General features: G+C 30.1%; 1 protein-coding gene across 1 annotated transcript in view; it reads left to right on the top strand.

Annotated features, from left to right (window-relative positions):
* The first annotated feature begins 1,272 nt into the window (after positions 1-1,272).
* The window catches only part of ort (glycine receptor ora transientless), a 53,996-nt gene continuing 39,925 nt past the window's right edge, over positions 1,273-15,343 (top strand). The window contains exon 1 of the mRNA XM_088239128.1: positions 1,273-1,435. The gene's annotated coding sequence lies outside the window, so the exon portion shown is untranslated. The remainder of the gene's footprint in view (positions 1,436-15,343) is intronic.

The raw sequence follows: 15,343 nt of genomic DNA on the forward strand, positions 1-15,343 counted from the left end.
ATCCGATATTTTATGACTCGAAATATCGATGAATATTGCCAAAATGTAGAACCAACAACATGAAGATGAAAAAAATATGTTAAGTCCACCAAGATAGTCGAAAGGGTAAGATATTTTTTAGATCAGTAGCCAAAAACACCATCCCATTACTGCAGAAAGTCGACCAATCAGTTATATTTAGAACCAATTATTATTTATTATTCTATTAAAGACAAGACATTTATCAGTCTATAAAGCCAAGTCGCGGTGTTGGCCTTAATATAACAGACATTAGAGTTTTGTTAAACCAGCCTAATGGAATAATTAAATTTGAAACTAGTTTCAATGACAATTTTACGGATTTGCCTCATCACCCAAAAAACCTCTCTTTACCAACTTTTTTCCCTCCCATGTTCGAGGGGCCATCGAAAATCAAAAAAACAAAATATCAATAACCTTTAAGAGTTAAAAAGTTTTTGTCTGCTGATTGTCAGCCATTTCATGATCAAATACTACACTTAATTTTGATGTAATAATATATTGTATTATCTAATATTATTTGTGTAAGTATAAAAAATATAATTTGTTGTAGTACTTACATTAATAATATTTAAGGAAGTAGTATTATGAGCATAATGTGACATTATAAAATATAAATAAAATTTAAAGCTTACTGTTTTTATTATCTTTAAATTCTTGGAACCAATAAAAAAAAATTTACAAAAAATAATTTTTTTATTTTTTTATTTAATAATCATAATTTAATGTAATACTCATACAAATATTTATTATTTATAAGTATAATTAAAGTGTAGTATTATGTACACAATGTGAAATTCTGTGACATTGTGAAAAAAAATAGTTTTCGAAACTTACTATTTTTATTATCTTTAAATCCTTGGAACCAATCATAGTTTTAAAGAAAAAAAAATGTTTTTTATGGTTGACCTAATATTATTTACATGAAAAAAATGTGAAAATCCGCGAATGTGCAATTATTTGGCTTAAAAAAATGACATAACCGCGAATGTGAACGTAACAATTATAATACCGGAATAAAAATGATTTCTGAATTAAAAACCAATAAAATAAACATACAGGTATTTAAAAAGCAAAAAAAAATCTTTCATTAATTACTTATGTAAATAATCACTTTATTCGCTCTCCTGAACATTTTGTTTCATGTCGCTTACGCGGTGTTGCATGCCGACCGACGATATCCAATCATCAGCGGGCCTCCCCTCTCATTACTCACCTCTGAATTTTGCTGAAATATAATTTCAGGGGACGGTTTCAGTTACATTTAAACCTTCGTACAAAGCGCAGCCTTACAATACATCATTTGAATCCTGAAATATACATTTCAGTTTTTCAGTTTCAGTTTTGAAAACGTGTTTTAAAATTCGAAACAGTTATTTAAGCGGGTTTATAACAACAAGAGTTATTTCACATTTTTGTGAGTATCAAATTATCCAAATTTTTTTAGCATCTCCAAATGTTTGTAGACAAGCTGGATTTCCTCCCTAGGGAAATATTTTGATTGAAATCTGTTGCAACAGAGAGAGAAAAACATTTTCGAGAAGGGAATATGGAAGTCAAGGCATTTACAGGGCTTATGACTTGTCATTGGATGGTTTAAGAAACCAATTTACGCATGGTGTAACATTCACTATTCTGCTTAGACTTCCATATTGACTTTTCAAAAATGTTTTCCGTCTCTGTTGCAACAAATTAAGATTTAAAGATAATAAACTGACCAAAAGAACTGTTGTGGCAAAATCTTAAATTTTTGTTTTTTAACAAAAAAATTGTGATATTTTTCTTAAATAAAATTGTGCCTTCAATCTTAGATCTATAAATAAAATTATATTATTATATGGTGCGAGATTATTTACTTTGTTTACTATTGTTTTAATGGACTATAATATGTATATGAGATTTAAACTATCTATGTGCTTCTTTTTTTGAAACATGTTTCTGTAATTACCTTTTTTGTTTTACTAATAAATTTCGTAAAAAGTACATGTTTTTGTAAAATTCTAAACATATCTACTTTTACACATCTAGTAAATGTTTTCACTGTAACTCTCCAATAAAAGAGACTAACTTTTGTGCTTGGAGAGTGACTTACACTGTTTTAGTTGTTTATTTATAGGAGTTTATATAATTTTAAATTCGAGTACATGAAAAAGAAAAATAAAAACATAGGATATATAAAGAAAAAACATAAAACAATAATACATTCATTCTGATTAAAATGTAATGTTGTTTTTACACGTGTTCAAAAAATTTCTTTAGATAACTTTAAATTTATTTATTCATATATTTTTTTTCATAGTTTTAAGTTCATTTTAGTTCACCTTATAACATAAATTTTTTCACCTTATAACATTCTGTATTAAACATTTAAATAAATAAATTATTGAACGCATAATTTCTCGTAGAATTGAAGAAAAATATCATCAAATTTAAGTAATTAAAAATGCTTGTACTCGTATTTCTTGTCAAAATCCAAAAAAAATGATTTTGCTTCCACAGTTCTTTAGTTTAATTTATTACCTTTAAAACTTTTTAACGAATTTCCAATAAGTTTTTAAATTTATTTATTTATTATTATTAACGGTCTATTAAAAAATGCTAAACACAAATTTTTATAATACATACAAGCTCAATTGAAATAAAATACAAATAAAGAATATTAAAAATATCGGTCTCATAGTGTAATGGTCAGCGCATTTGCCTACCATGCAAGAGGTCTCGGATTCAATTCGCGACATGGTTGATATGAAATATTTATTTACAAGGGTGTTTTTACACTAGAATATTACATAGTTTCTGGGCTGGTACCTCAAGCGTAAGACTGATCATATTTCCTTCATCTAACAAAAGTGATCAAGATACGCTGCGATTGGTGGACCAATGCAGAGCCCTATGCACCACTAAGTGCGGAAAGGGAATAATGAAATAAATGAATGAAAGATAGGAGAAAAAATAAATAATCTATGAGAATCAACGTACCAAGTTTGGTCTAAATTTTAAGAGGCGTAATCTGTCGATTTAAAAGTAATTATATTTTACGTAATAAGTTTTTCTGGGTTATTTTTTTTATTTATAACTAACTAAGTACTTTGGCGGACTTATTGTTAAAAGCAAGATCTTGCAGCCGACCAAAACTATTATTATGCCGTGGGTCGATCGTACTATTTACCGAAGTTTCGGATCGCGTTATAGCGTCGATAATCAGAGTTTATGTTATTTGTGTAGATATGTAGATGTGTAACGTTATGTACCTAGGATTTTTGAAATTTTATTTAAATTGAAAATTTAGATTTTTTGTTTAAAAAAAAGTCATTTAGGGACATGCAGATAACAATATTTATTTACAGACATTTATATTTTAAACTATAACATAATTTTCAAAAGCAGAACGGAAATTCTGATAGACTACATTAGCCTTTTCCCTACTGTCCTAAAAACACCCGCGCGTTACGATGCTGTGTAGTCACTACACATTTAAAAAATAATATATTTAAAAAGGGAAAAATGGAATATTTGTAGGGAATGGCTTTTATTAACCATAATTTAATTCAAATATGATAACATTTCAAATTTAACTGCTGAAAACATGAAAAAACCATTGGGTATCGCCAATGACTCGGGCAAAACGTGCACCTGTGCCAACTTCCCGAGAGCTACTAAGTAGCTAGTGCTGGATAACGTGACTTGACATGTAGTAGACGTGTAACGCCAGGTGTTATCGGTAAACTGTAAGTATACTTTTGATGATATCTGTAATTTATACCTGATTTCCGATAAAATGCTTTTTTTGTGTCTAATAAGTTCTTATTATTTTATAACAGATTATTTCAGTCGATATGTAAATGTGTAATGCAGGAATACTGAAAATCGAAACCCAATTATTATTATATTTATAAAGATATTTTAGTTATTAGACGCAATGTGTACTAGCTACACATCACCGGGGAGGGGGGGTTAAAATAGTATGAAAAAGAGTTAAAAATTATATATACATAATACAATCTATAATAGAAAAAATAATATGTTTAAAAAGTTATAAATTACATATATTTGTTTATACTTACGCACCCACACACACACACACGCACCCTCTCCCTCATTCATTCCCACGCGCACATGTACCCTCTCCTTAACGCTAAAAAAGTATTAAAAGCATATTAAAATGACATAAACGTACATAATACAAGAAAAAAAGTATGAAACAGCATACAAATAGCAAAAATGGTAATAAAAAAATCAAAAATTATATGTTCAAGATCCGCATTCTCTAGATCAGTGGTCTCCAAACTCAATGAGGATGTGAGTTACTTTCCGAAATCGAACTTGTCTGGTGAACTGCCTATAAAAATTCTCTCTTTATAGTTTTATATCATTAGCCCTTATCGTATTTTTATATTAGTTTAAATAAATAAAAACTCCAAATTAACAATAAAACATAAAATGCGTTCTTTAAATATTTATTTATAAATAAAATAATAATTGAAAAAAATGAAATAAAATAAATAAAACTTTATTTTTAACCACTAATTTTTTATTATTATTTTTTTCATCTATATTTACCATCAAACGTTAAACCGGCTTTCTACACAACTAATAATACAGGAACATTGTTAAAAAATCACACAGACAAAGTCCATAAATATAATAAATGAGGGATATACAAATTAAATTGTAATGATTGCGATTCAATCTACATTGGAAAAACTAAAATAAACTTTAATATAAAAAGAGTAAAATAACACTTAACATGCTTAAATAATAATCATTTTTAGGAATTTGCAAATCATCTGATAGAAAATAATCATAACTTAAATAAAGACACTGGATTAAAATAAGACAACTTAGAAATCTTAGAAATTAAAAAAGCGATTCATAATAAGAAAAAAATAATTAACAACCAAATAAACAATATTTCTTTTAGTCCTCTCCTGTCTAGCTTCAAAAATATTGATTTCAAATTACCACCCTTGTAAGGAAGGAAAAAAAGACTTGATTTATTGGGTCCACGTGTGGTATTTAGGTGAACATGATAAAAATAAAATAGGCATTAATTCATTAGTTACGTAAACCTTGACGAAGAAGCTCGTTTGCTTTGAAACCGGTCGGTGGAAAAAATAGTAATTAAAAATTAGTCGTTAAAAACAAGATTGTTTTATTTATTTTATTATAATGAATAACCACAAAGTTTTTATTTTATTTTTAAATATTATTTTATTTTATTCAGAAAACATACAGGAATACATAATACGTATTAAAAGCAACAATTTTTCAACATAAAAAGAACAATTAAGTTTTCATAAATTATGCAAAAGATATAAACATTGAATGTGATAAAAAAATAAATAATAAGTATTTCAAGTGAGAAGAGAATAATTGTTAAAATTTGCGTTTTCCATGGAGGTAATAAATTAAAATAAATAAAAATACCGAACGTACACTCCGAGCCATCCACGCACACACATGAACGCACATATAAAACATACACAAACATATACATTACATGCGGCACATATACATAGCTTAATCTGTTGTAATCGGTGGCTTCTGTTCAAACTTTTCTTCTATACCATCAGGAGTGCCCCAAGGTTCACACCTCGGGCCACTCCTTTTCAATGTCTATATTTATGATATCAGTCAATGTTTCAAATTCGCACAATTCAGTCTTTTTGCCGATGATATGAAAGTATATTTACCTATTAATAATGATCAAGACAGTATAAATCTTCAAGAAGACCTTAATAGATTAAACACATATTGCATTAAAAACAGATTGTCTATTAACATTAAAAAGTGTCAGCAAATTTCTTTTTACCGCATTCGTTCTAAAAAAAATAATTATTCGTATAAAATCAACGAGTTAATTATAAATTCTTCTACGGAAGTCCGTGACCTTGGTGTTGTACTTGATAGTAAACTTACATTTAACAAACATATAGAAAATACTGTAGAAAAAGCTTACAAAATGTTAGGGTTTGTCATACGATCAACCAAACCTTTCACAAGAACTGACGCATTAAGAAAACTTTTTTTTTCATATGTACGTAGTGTCCTCGAGTTTGGTTCGCCAATTTGGAATCCCCAATACAATACGTACAAAAATCGTATTGAACATATTCAAAATTATTTTCTTAGACAATTAGATTTCAGAAATAATGTTTCATTCTCAAGTAGGACTGAGTCAGCTAATTTTCACAAGGTTCAAAATCTCGCAACTCGGCGTACCATGTTGGATATGAGCTTTCTATACAAAATTGTTAATAACGTAGTTGATAGCCCAGAAATTGTTAGAGGCATTTCATATCGAGTCCCTGTCCGTAGAACTCGTCAATCTGTACTCTTCGACATTCCTAAGTCAATGACTAATTATTTAAGAAATAGCACTCTACGAAGAATACAGATTACCTATAATGACAGTTTTAGTGACATCGACATACTACATTGTAAATACCATATTTTTATCAGATCAGTTAAAGACATTTTAAATTTATCTCCTGCTTGACTTTTAACTTTTAATTTGATTCTTGATTTTGTCTTTCAATTTTAACTTTTTAGTTTTAATTCTTAATTTTAACTTTCAATTTAAACTTTTAACTTAATTTTAATTTAAACTTTTCATTTTAATTTTAACTTTTACTTTTAATTTTAATAATTTAATTTAACTCTTAATTTATACTTACCTACATCTACTACCTGCATCGAATAATTTATTGTTACTTGTGATTTTTTTTTACAATTAAATTGAAATGTTCATGGAAGCAGAGAGAGAGGGAGGAAAATAGAGTAGCTTTACAATGTCTTCTCCTTTATATGAACTTTTTATGGAATATTTTTATTTTTACTTTTTTAGAATTAAATTATTTTTCCCCTCTCCTCCTGCATTCATTAGTGTGAAATCTGTAATTGGTCTTACTTTTTAAAATTGTTATTTTGTACCTTGTTGTTTATATAAAGACTGTATGATTTCATTAATAAATAAATAAATAAATAAATAAACCACTCAAGTGCATCTTGAGTGGTGCAACTATCCCAAATAATCGACCCCATGAAGAATTTTCTGTACAAATGCAACGTGCAGTTAAAAATTCGTTAAAAAAAGTCAGTGCTTCAAATATAAACTTTATATATGGAAAAAAAAGATGTGATTGAAAATTATCATAAAAATAAAAGTAAAAATAAAGAGTAAATATAATTAGTGAAAAGAATGGCATACACTTTCCTCCACAATTTTTTCGATTCTCGGTGAGTACCTAGTAACTCACATCCGAATGCAATTATCAAGATGTAAATCTATGAGTCTGTTTCTATATTTACTCTTAACAACCTTCATTTCAATTTATATTTCTAACAGGCATAACCATTGGCAGGTTTTTTTTTTTTTTTTTTTTTTTCTTGGTTGTGTTGCATTGTTTTTCCCTTGCTTATTATTTATCAAGGTGATATATTTGTGCTGTTTTTAGTGTTAGTGCTTTGTGTATGATTTTACGTGTAAGTGTTTGTGTACTGTCAATTAGTTTACAATCACATCAAAAGCACTAACACAAATACATGTGTCGGCGCCCCCGAATGCGACTATACTTGTTTGTGTTATGTATTTTGTTATTTGTGTTCGTTTTTATGTGAGTCATTTTGCGTGTTTGTGTTTTGTGTACCTATAACCTCTGTTTTCATGGGCTAGTTTCGCTTTCCGACAAAGTGTTAAGGGAACCATGAGAAACCTTAACAGGATAGGGAGGTATCTGTGGAGAAATTTTGATTAGTTTACATTTTTATATTGTTATTATCACAGATTGTTATGACAAGTATAGAGTGCCAGCCTCTTTACTTGTTCATGGGTCTTATTCTATCAATAATTACTTTAGCAAAGTTCACGACCATTGGCAGGTTGGTCCTGTATATTGGAATGTGAAACAGTCTATCCTGACGCTGTCTAAGGTAATTATCCGGAACATAAAAGCTAATGCTCCGCATAATTTCAGGGTTGTCAATAATACCGCGCGACAATCGAAAGAAGTGCGTTGTTAAATACACATTACTTCTGGTCTTCAAACTGCTGTAACCAAGAATACCCTGGAGGAACTCAGTGGGATAAAGCCATGGATAATATCATAGTGGAAAACGTTGACAGCAACCTTTTAAGCATTTCGTTGAAGATAGCACATTTTTTATTTATTTTTTTGGAGCTCAATAATAAAATTTATTAGGCAAATTTAATATCCTACGTGAGCCACCGAAATAGCCTAGGCGAGCTACCGTGTGGCGATCCCTGTTCTAGATCAACTAATATTATTTATTTGAAATACATTCGGCAAACTAACAAAAAATAATAATATACACGAATGAGAAAAATATGTGTACGCGAAAACATGAATAAATTATTGCACGGTCATAAACACTTTCAACGTTTTATTCTCCTGATGCCATATACAAGTATGCGCTGGGGTCGTTTGATCCCCCGTCCGAATCATGTGTAATTTTTGGATGCTTAGTGAGGGAAAGGTTAATACGATAGTAGGTCAGTAGTAATTGCGAATTGATTTCAGGGTAACTCCTACAACTCCATCATTGTTTTTTTAGGAAGAACTTGTGACAAATTTTTAAGTAGTTCCTTATTATTATTTTTATTTCCAATATCCCGTATCATTAAACATCCTTATTCCCTTAACCCTTTAAATTTTACCAAAATTAATTCCATCAAAAATATTATATTAAAATGTATTTTTTTGAGGAATCAATCTTTCCCCAACGTAATTACTATACCCCGGTTTCCAGCTCACTTCCATAGTAAAGACGCACCCTTCGTCGTCCTTAGCCGAGTTTCAAAGCTCCCATTATATTTCTCACAAATAACCCTAAAGTGGGCCAGAAAAGTGGCGATTATACCCCTGGACGTTACTAACCCTCCCCTAAGCGGAATTTCAAACAGAATTCTTTGCTTTTGTACCCTGGGGTAAAAAATAATCTTAAAATCAAATATTTTATTTTAAGAATTTTTCGAATCGAACAACTGCTTTATAGAGAGAGTTTTCATTAATGAAATAAAAACAGGTTAATGCAGTATTCTTTTACTTAACAAATCGTTAAATATTCAACAATATTTGTCCAGTTCAACTATCAACTTTCATACCGTTTGCCATCGGATGAAAAAATATTTTTAAATAACCCCAATATTACTTCAACCATAATGTGACTTAAACATAAACAATACCCTTAAATATATTCAAAACATATATATATATATACTACTACTACTACTACTACAACCATCACGCCATTTCCCCGTAGGGGTAGGCAGAGAGAATGGACCGCCACACACGTCTATCCTGGCATACACTCCTAGCCTCTTCCACATTCATACATCTTGTCATACATGCCCTTCGGTTCGGTCTGCTTTTGACATGACCAGACTTAAGATTTCGGTTTATCTGATCATGCCACGTCTTCCTTGGTCGTCCTCGTCTAACGTTGCCGTTCATTTTTGCCATATATACTTGTTTTACCATTCTCTCGTCGTCCATTCGTTCTACGTGACCAAACCATCTCAGAGACCCTTTCTTAATCTTATCAATTATACTTGTCTCAGATTTACACTCTCGCCTGATTTCATCATTCGTAACCCTGTCATACATTGATTTCCCACACATTCGTCTAAGAGATCGCATTTCAACCGCGTTCACTCGGCTTTCATCCTTCCTCTGCCAGTTCCATGTTTCACTTCCATACATAAGTGTTGGGACTAAAACTCCGTTGTGCACTGCCAGTTTAGCTTCGATTGACATATTTTTATTAGAAATTACTGTGCTTAGTGCTCCGTTCATTTTGTTGCCCGCATTCACTCTTCTTTCAACATCTTTTTCTACTCTTCCATCTCTTGAAAACATGCTTCCCAGGTACACAAATTCTTCTACTTGTTCGAGACATTTGTTTTTTACATTTATTATGCAGTCAGTAACCTCACTATATATATATATATATATATATATTAAGTATACACATAAATACGTAGTGTTTAAAACTGTCTGAATATTTTGTTAATTATCTCTGTTTATTAAGTTAGTCTTCTTTGTTTATTCTCAAATGTTAAATTATTTTTTAAAAAGTATATTGTTAAGTTTCCTCGGCACGGCTAACCCCAGTGAGGTCACATTATTTTTGTTATTAATTATAGTTTGTAAGAGAAAAAAATATGAATAAATAAATAAGTAACCATAATCAAAAACAAATATAAAGTAATGTAATATATAAGAATATAAACTGAGCAACAATATTTTGAGTTTGTCCAAATTTTTGTAGACAAGGACTGGATTCAACTCCCTCGGAAGCTGTTTATATTGACATATTACAACAGAGATGAAGAACATTTAAGAGAAGGTAATATGGAAGTCCAGGCATCTACAGGACTTATGACCTGTCAATGGCTGGTTTAAGTGGCCACTTTACACACTGGGTAACATTCACCATTCTGCCTATATTTTAATAAAGATTTCAGCTCTTTAACTTCACAAACATTAACAGATGAAAGAATTGAAGGAATATAGATGTTCAAATATAGGCAGAATGGTGAATGTTACACAGTGTGTAAAGTGGCCACTTAAACCAGCCATTGACAGGTCATAAGCCCTGTAGATGCCTGGACTTCTATATTACCTTCTCTTAAATGTTCTTCATCTCTGTTGTAATATGTTAATATAAATTGAGGACAGGATATACTGACAGAATGCTTTAAGTCAACACGCTTTAAATATTTCAAATAAATATACGTGAAAAATGTTGATTTCAAATTTTATGATATCCCAAGAATAAATATTTTTCTTTTAAAGCTTTAAAAAAAAAAAAATTGTGGGAAAAATAATGCGTCGAAGGAATAAAAAAGCTTTAAATGCGATTATCTCGGAACTTGTTTTAATGATTTAATGCATTCTCTCAGTAAAGCCTAGAAATAATATGTGTACCAATTTTGTAAAAAAGTACGTTTATTTGTCTCTACATAATTTTTTTTAAATCCCTCGTCACACTATTTACATGTATTTATATCAGGTTATTTTTATTTTAAAATTTGTTTTACATTTTGAGTCCTTTATATTGGTCATTAAATATGTTTGGTTTTACAAATGAGACAGTTCAGTTGTGTTGCTGTGCGAGCATTTACATTTTGTAGAGTTCTTTTGAACTCACTTAGTGTAGCATAAAAAAATAAGCTATAGGCACCTCATAAACAACTGTCTTACATCCAATATCCTAAACTTAAACATTCCTTCAATCATCCTTCACCACTCCTTACCAATTTCCTTATTTTCCTTCCCACTATCTCCTTGTTTTGTCCATATTTCTCTTATTTTAATATATAGTATATTTATCTATATATATAATTCCTCAGATTCCTCTGTACGTGTGATGCCACTGAACTTCTTCTTAACGACTTAACCGATTTACGTGCGGTTTTCAGAGAAATATAGATCTTTGCGCTGTGCGTGTTCGTAGATATTAAAATCTTAAATATGTGTAAAAAATAAGTAAGGAGCATAAATGATTTATTCATCGATCTACCAAGGTTGCATTCGAGGAGAATGCATTTAGAAAAAAATGAAAGATGTTGTTATATTGCGAATAAAGTGTTTGTTTTTGAATGTTTACAAACAGCATTTGTTTTTTGTGGATCTCAATCAGATTATTTCCTTGAATTCCTTCTAATTTCTACCCATTTATTTCTTTTTACTGGATTTTTGGTAATAATAAAATAATATTTAATTGAACACATTTTTTTAAATCGTATTCTTACATACGTACACCCTCTGTTGGTGAGAAGACCAGAGTTTGACGTTTGCAAAAAAATGCCATATTTGATAAAATATTTATTTTATGTTTTGGAATTCAACCATAAACAAGTACTTAGGTACCTACTTATCAATATCTTTTTCTGAGCTAATAGCAGGCAAGCCAGCGTTCGGGTAGGACAACGTATGTCGGGTCCGCTAGTTATTTATATAGTTTAAACTTTAAGCCGTCGTCGCTTTATTACAGTATTATTTAGTGAATGCATATAATTGGATCTGATATGTATACATTTTATATAGTTTTTTTTAAATATTAATTCAACCTGTACATCTGTTTGTATTTGAAATAAATAAAATAAACTCAGCGAATAGATTTTTTGTTGGATATCTCAAGAGCTTAATGATAAATAAAAAATAACCCATTAAAAATAACTTACCGTTCTTTAAAAATATAAAAATTTTCTGATTATTGAAAAATTTATACGAGTACATGAAAATAACATATTTATATCTATAAACTAATATGTATTTTTTTTTATATATATACGCCCAAAAGGCATTTTTAAGGACATATTGTAAGGGTCAGTATATAGAAGAGGTTGAAGTTATTTATTTGGTCCCAGTTGGGCGACATTTGTAAAGGTAGGTTATCACAAACCAATTCAAATACAAAAAATTATAACCGAACTAAACTCACTAAAATCGCCAGGTATAGACTCAATAAGAATTCGGGATTTAAAATATGTAAAGGAAAATATCAGCCACTTGCTTTGTAAAATAATAAATCTGTGTCTAGAAAAGGGGATTTATCCTGATTGTCTAAAAATATCTATAATAAGGCCTATTTACAAAGGAAACTCTCACTTGGAATACTGTAACTATAGACCTATCTCTATATTGACTTGTATAAATAAAATATTTGAAACATTCTTGGTTCAGAACATAACAAAATATCTTCATAAGAATTCAATAATAAATTGTAAACAGTATGGGTTTCAAAAAAGAAAAAACACAACACAGTTATTGTCTGACTTTGCAAACAATATAAACCAAGCCTTAAATAACAAAAAACACGTGATTGTTATATTCGTCGATTATGCTAAAGCCTTCGACACCTTAGATCACTCTCGCCTTGTAGAATGTTTGGACGATGCTGGGATCAGAGGAAAGTATAAAGAACTACTCGCTAACTATCTCAAAAATCAAAATATAATTGTGAAAATACAAGACATATTCAGCAAAAAAGTACAAGTAAAAACGGGAGTAGCCCAGGGGTCAGTAATTGGTCCCCTAGAATACCTGATATACTGTAACTCTATGGCAAATGTCATACAACACTCACTGTGCTATCAGTTTGCAGATGATACGGCAATTGTTGCTATTGGAGACTCACAAATAGACGCGCAGCAAAAACTGCAATCGGATTTTAATCAAGTTTTAAGATGGTCACATGATTATAGCCTTACAATAAATATAAAAAAAACGAAAGCGTTACACATTACGTCCCCATATAATAGACCAAAAGAAGATTTGTTAATATATGCACACACTCACGAATGCTTGCATATCAATCTGCAAGACTGCAAATGCACAAAAATAGATCACGTATCAAATTATAAGTATTTAGGTATTATTATAGATTCCACTTTTAATTGGGAAGAACATATGAAAAACAGTTTGCAATAAGCTAAGAGTTTGCCTACTAAACATGTACCATTTAAAACCATACATACCATACCCAGTGCTGAGACTAGTTTACTTGGGGCTAGTTGACCCAATTATTCAATATGGATTAAGAATATGGGGATTAAGTTTTAAATCTTATACGGATAGAGTCTTGAACTTACAGGTACAAATTTTAAAAATTATCGTACCTGTAAAAATAAAGAATGAGGCAAAAGACAACAATAAAATATTATTTGATTTTGTTAACGTTTTGCCAATTAACAAACAGTGTCAATATAAGATAGTGACAGATCACTTCCTCGATTGCAATTTCAAATCCAAAATAAACCACCAGATCATGACCCGACAAGTATCGGCACAGCAGCTGATGGTACCACGACAGAAAAACTACTATGGTGACAGAACAATGGGTAGTGTAGTACCAAAACTGTACAATTTAATACCAGCCAAAAATCGCGAAGAAAAAAACCTAATTTCATTAAAAAAAATAGTCAAAAAATTATTAAACAGCAAGTGAAACTTAAGTGTATAAATATATCTTATTCTTTAATTATTATTAAACTATGTACTTACTTATAAATTTTAAAAAAATAAAATGTAATGTAACCCGCAGACAAGCTTCGGCTTTGCGGGAACAAAAATACAATTTTGTATGTTATTTACTTGTTAAAATGAATAAAACTTAATAAAAAAAAAATATAAAAAAATAAGCAAATTTTTAAGATTTAGAAAAATAATGAAGATACCCAAATAAAGTACCTACAAACAACTTACCCTTCACCAGTTTTGCTCAATCGGCAAGAACATGAGAATTCTCCCAAAGAATAAGATTATGTTATATAAATTTCATTTTATGAATGGCATCAAAAACGTTATATATAAAATACCTTACTGTAAAATGGAACAAATATGACTCAAAGATCTGGATTCTATGAAATAAACAACTCGTTAGTGAAATACAAAATTTTAATAAAAGAAGCAATTCTCTACAAATGTAACAGGATTAGTTAATATAAAAGAATCAGAATTCTGCCTAGCTGATATGAATAAATGGTTGACAGTAAATTTATCTAAGAAGTAAATATTCGTAACAATAATAATGACAAGTGAAATAGATTCTTAGTTGTTTTCTTCTCGCCGTAATATGAAATAATGTTGATTTAAAGAAATAAAATCCGCCGATGAAATATGCGACGTCTTCGGTTGATATGTTTGCCCTCATGATTGGCTCACTTGATGATTTCCCAGAAGATTGTTTGTCGACATCCGAATTCAGTAAATGATCGTCCGCTTCATTGCATTTTTTAATTTGTGTCTCATGATCTTGTAGAAAAATTTTGAATCTGACACCGACTTTTCCAGGTATTTACGAATAAACTTCGTAATGATTAATGAACCATTCAAATCATGGAGTAAATATACCATATTGTAAAATCTTTATCATAAGACAACGTAGATAAAATATGTAGGAAAATGAAGAAAGGGAGATAAAAGTGGAAGAAGGTAAAAAGGTAGAAAAAAAGAGGGAACCTGTATAAAATACAATCTCATTAGATCATGATATCTCTCTCTACAAGAATTGCGCTAATAAAATAAAAAACAACTACGCTTGCGTTACGTTGAACGTTCCCTTTCTTGAAGGACTACAGTTTTGAAATGTGTGGTCGCCTGCCCTTCGAGTTCTTCCACGACAGATGGACTGTTCGTCCCGAGTTTTCAAATGGAAAAGAATTTATTTCTACCGCACGGATATCGTATGGATGAGTTACTACCGCGGCCGTCAGATGGCGCTAAATCAGGCAACATAGAATTGTATTCCTGTACTAAAATGCTTTCAAAAACGGGGTACGTTGGACTTTTTTTTTACA

This window comes from Micrasema longulum, unplaced genomic scaffold (assembly GCF_059751315.1).
Source record: "Micrasema longulum isolate JH-2025_06_02 unplaced genomic scaffold, ASM5975131v1 h1tg002071l, whole genome shotgun sequence".
Taxonomy (NCBI): Eukaryota; Metazoa; Arthropoda; class Insecta; order Trichoptera; family Brachycentridae; genus Micrasema; species Micrasema longulum.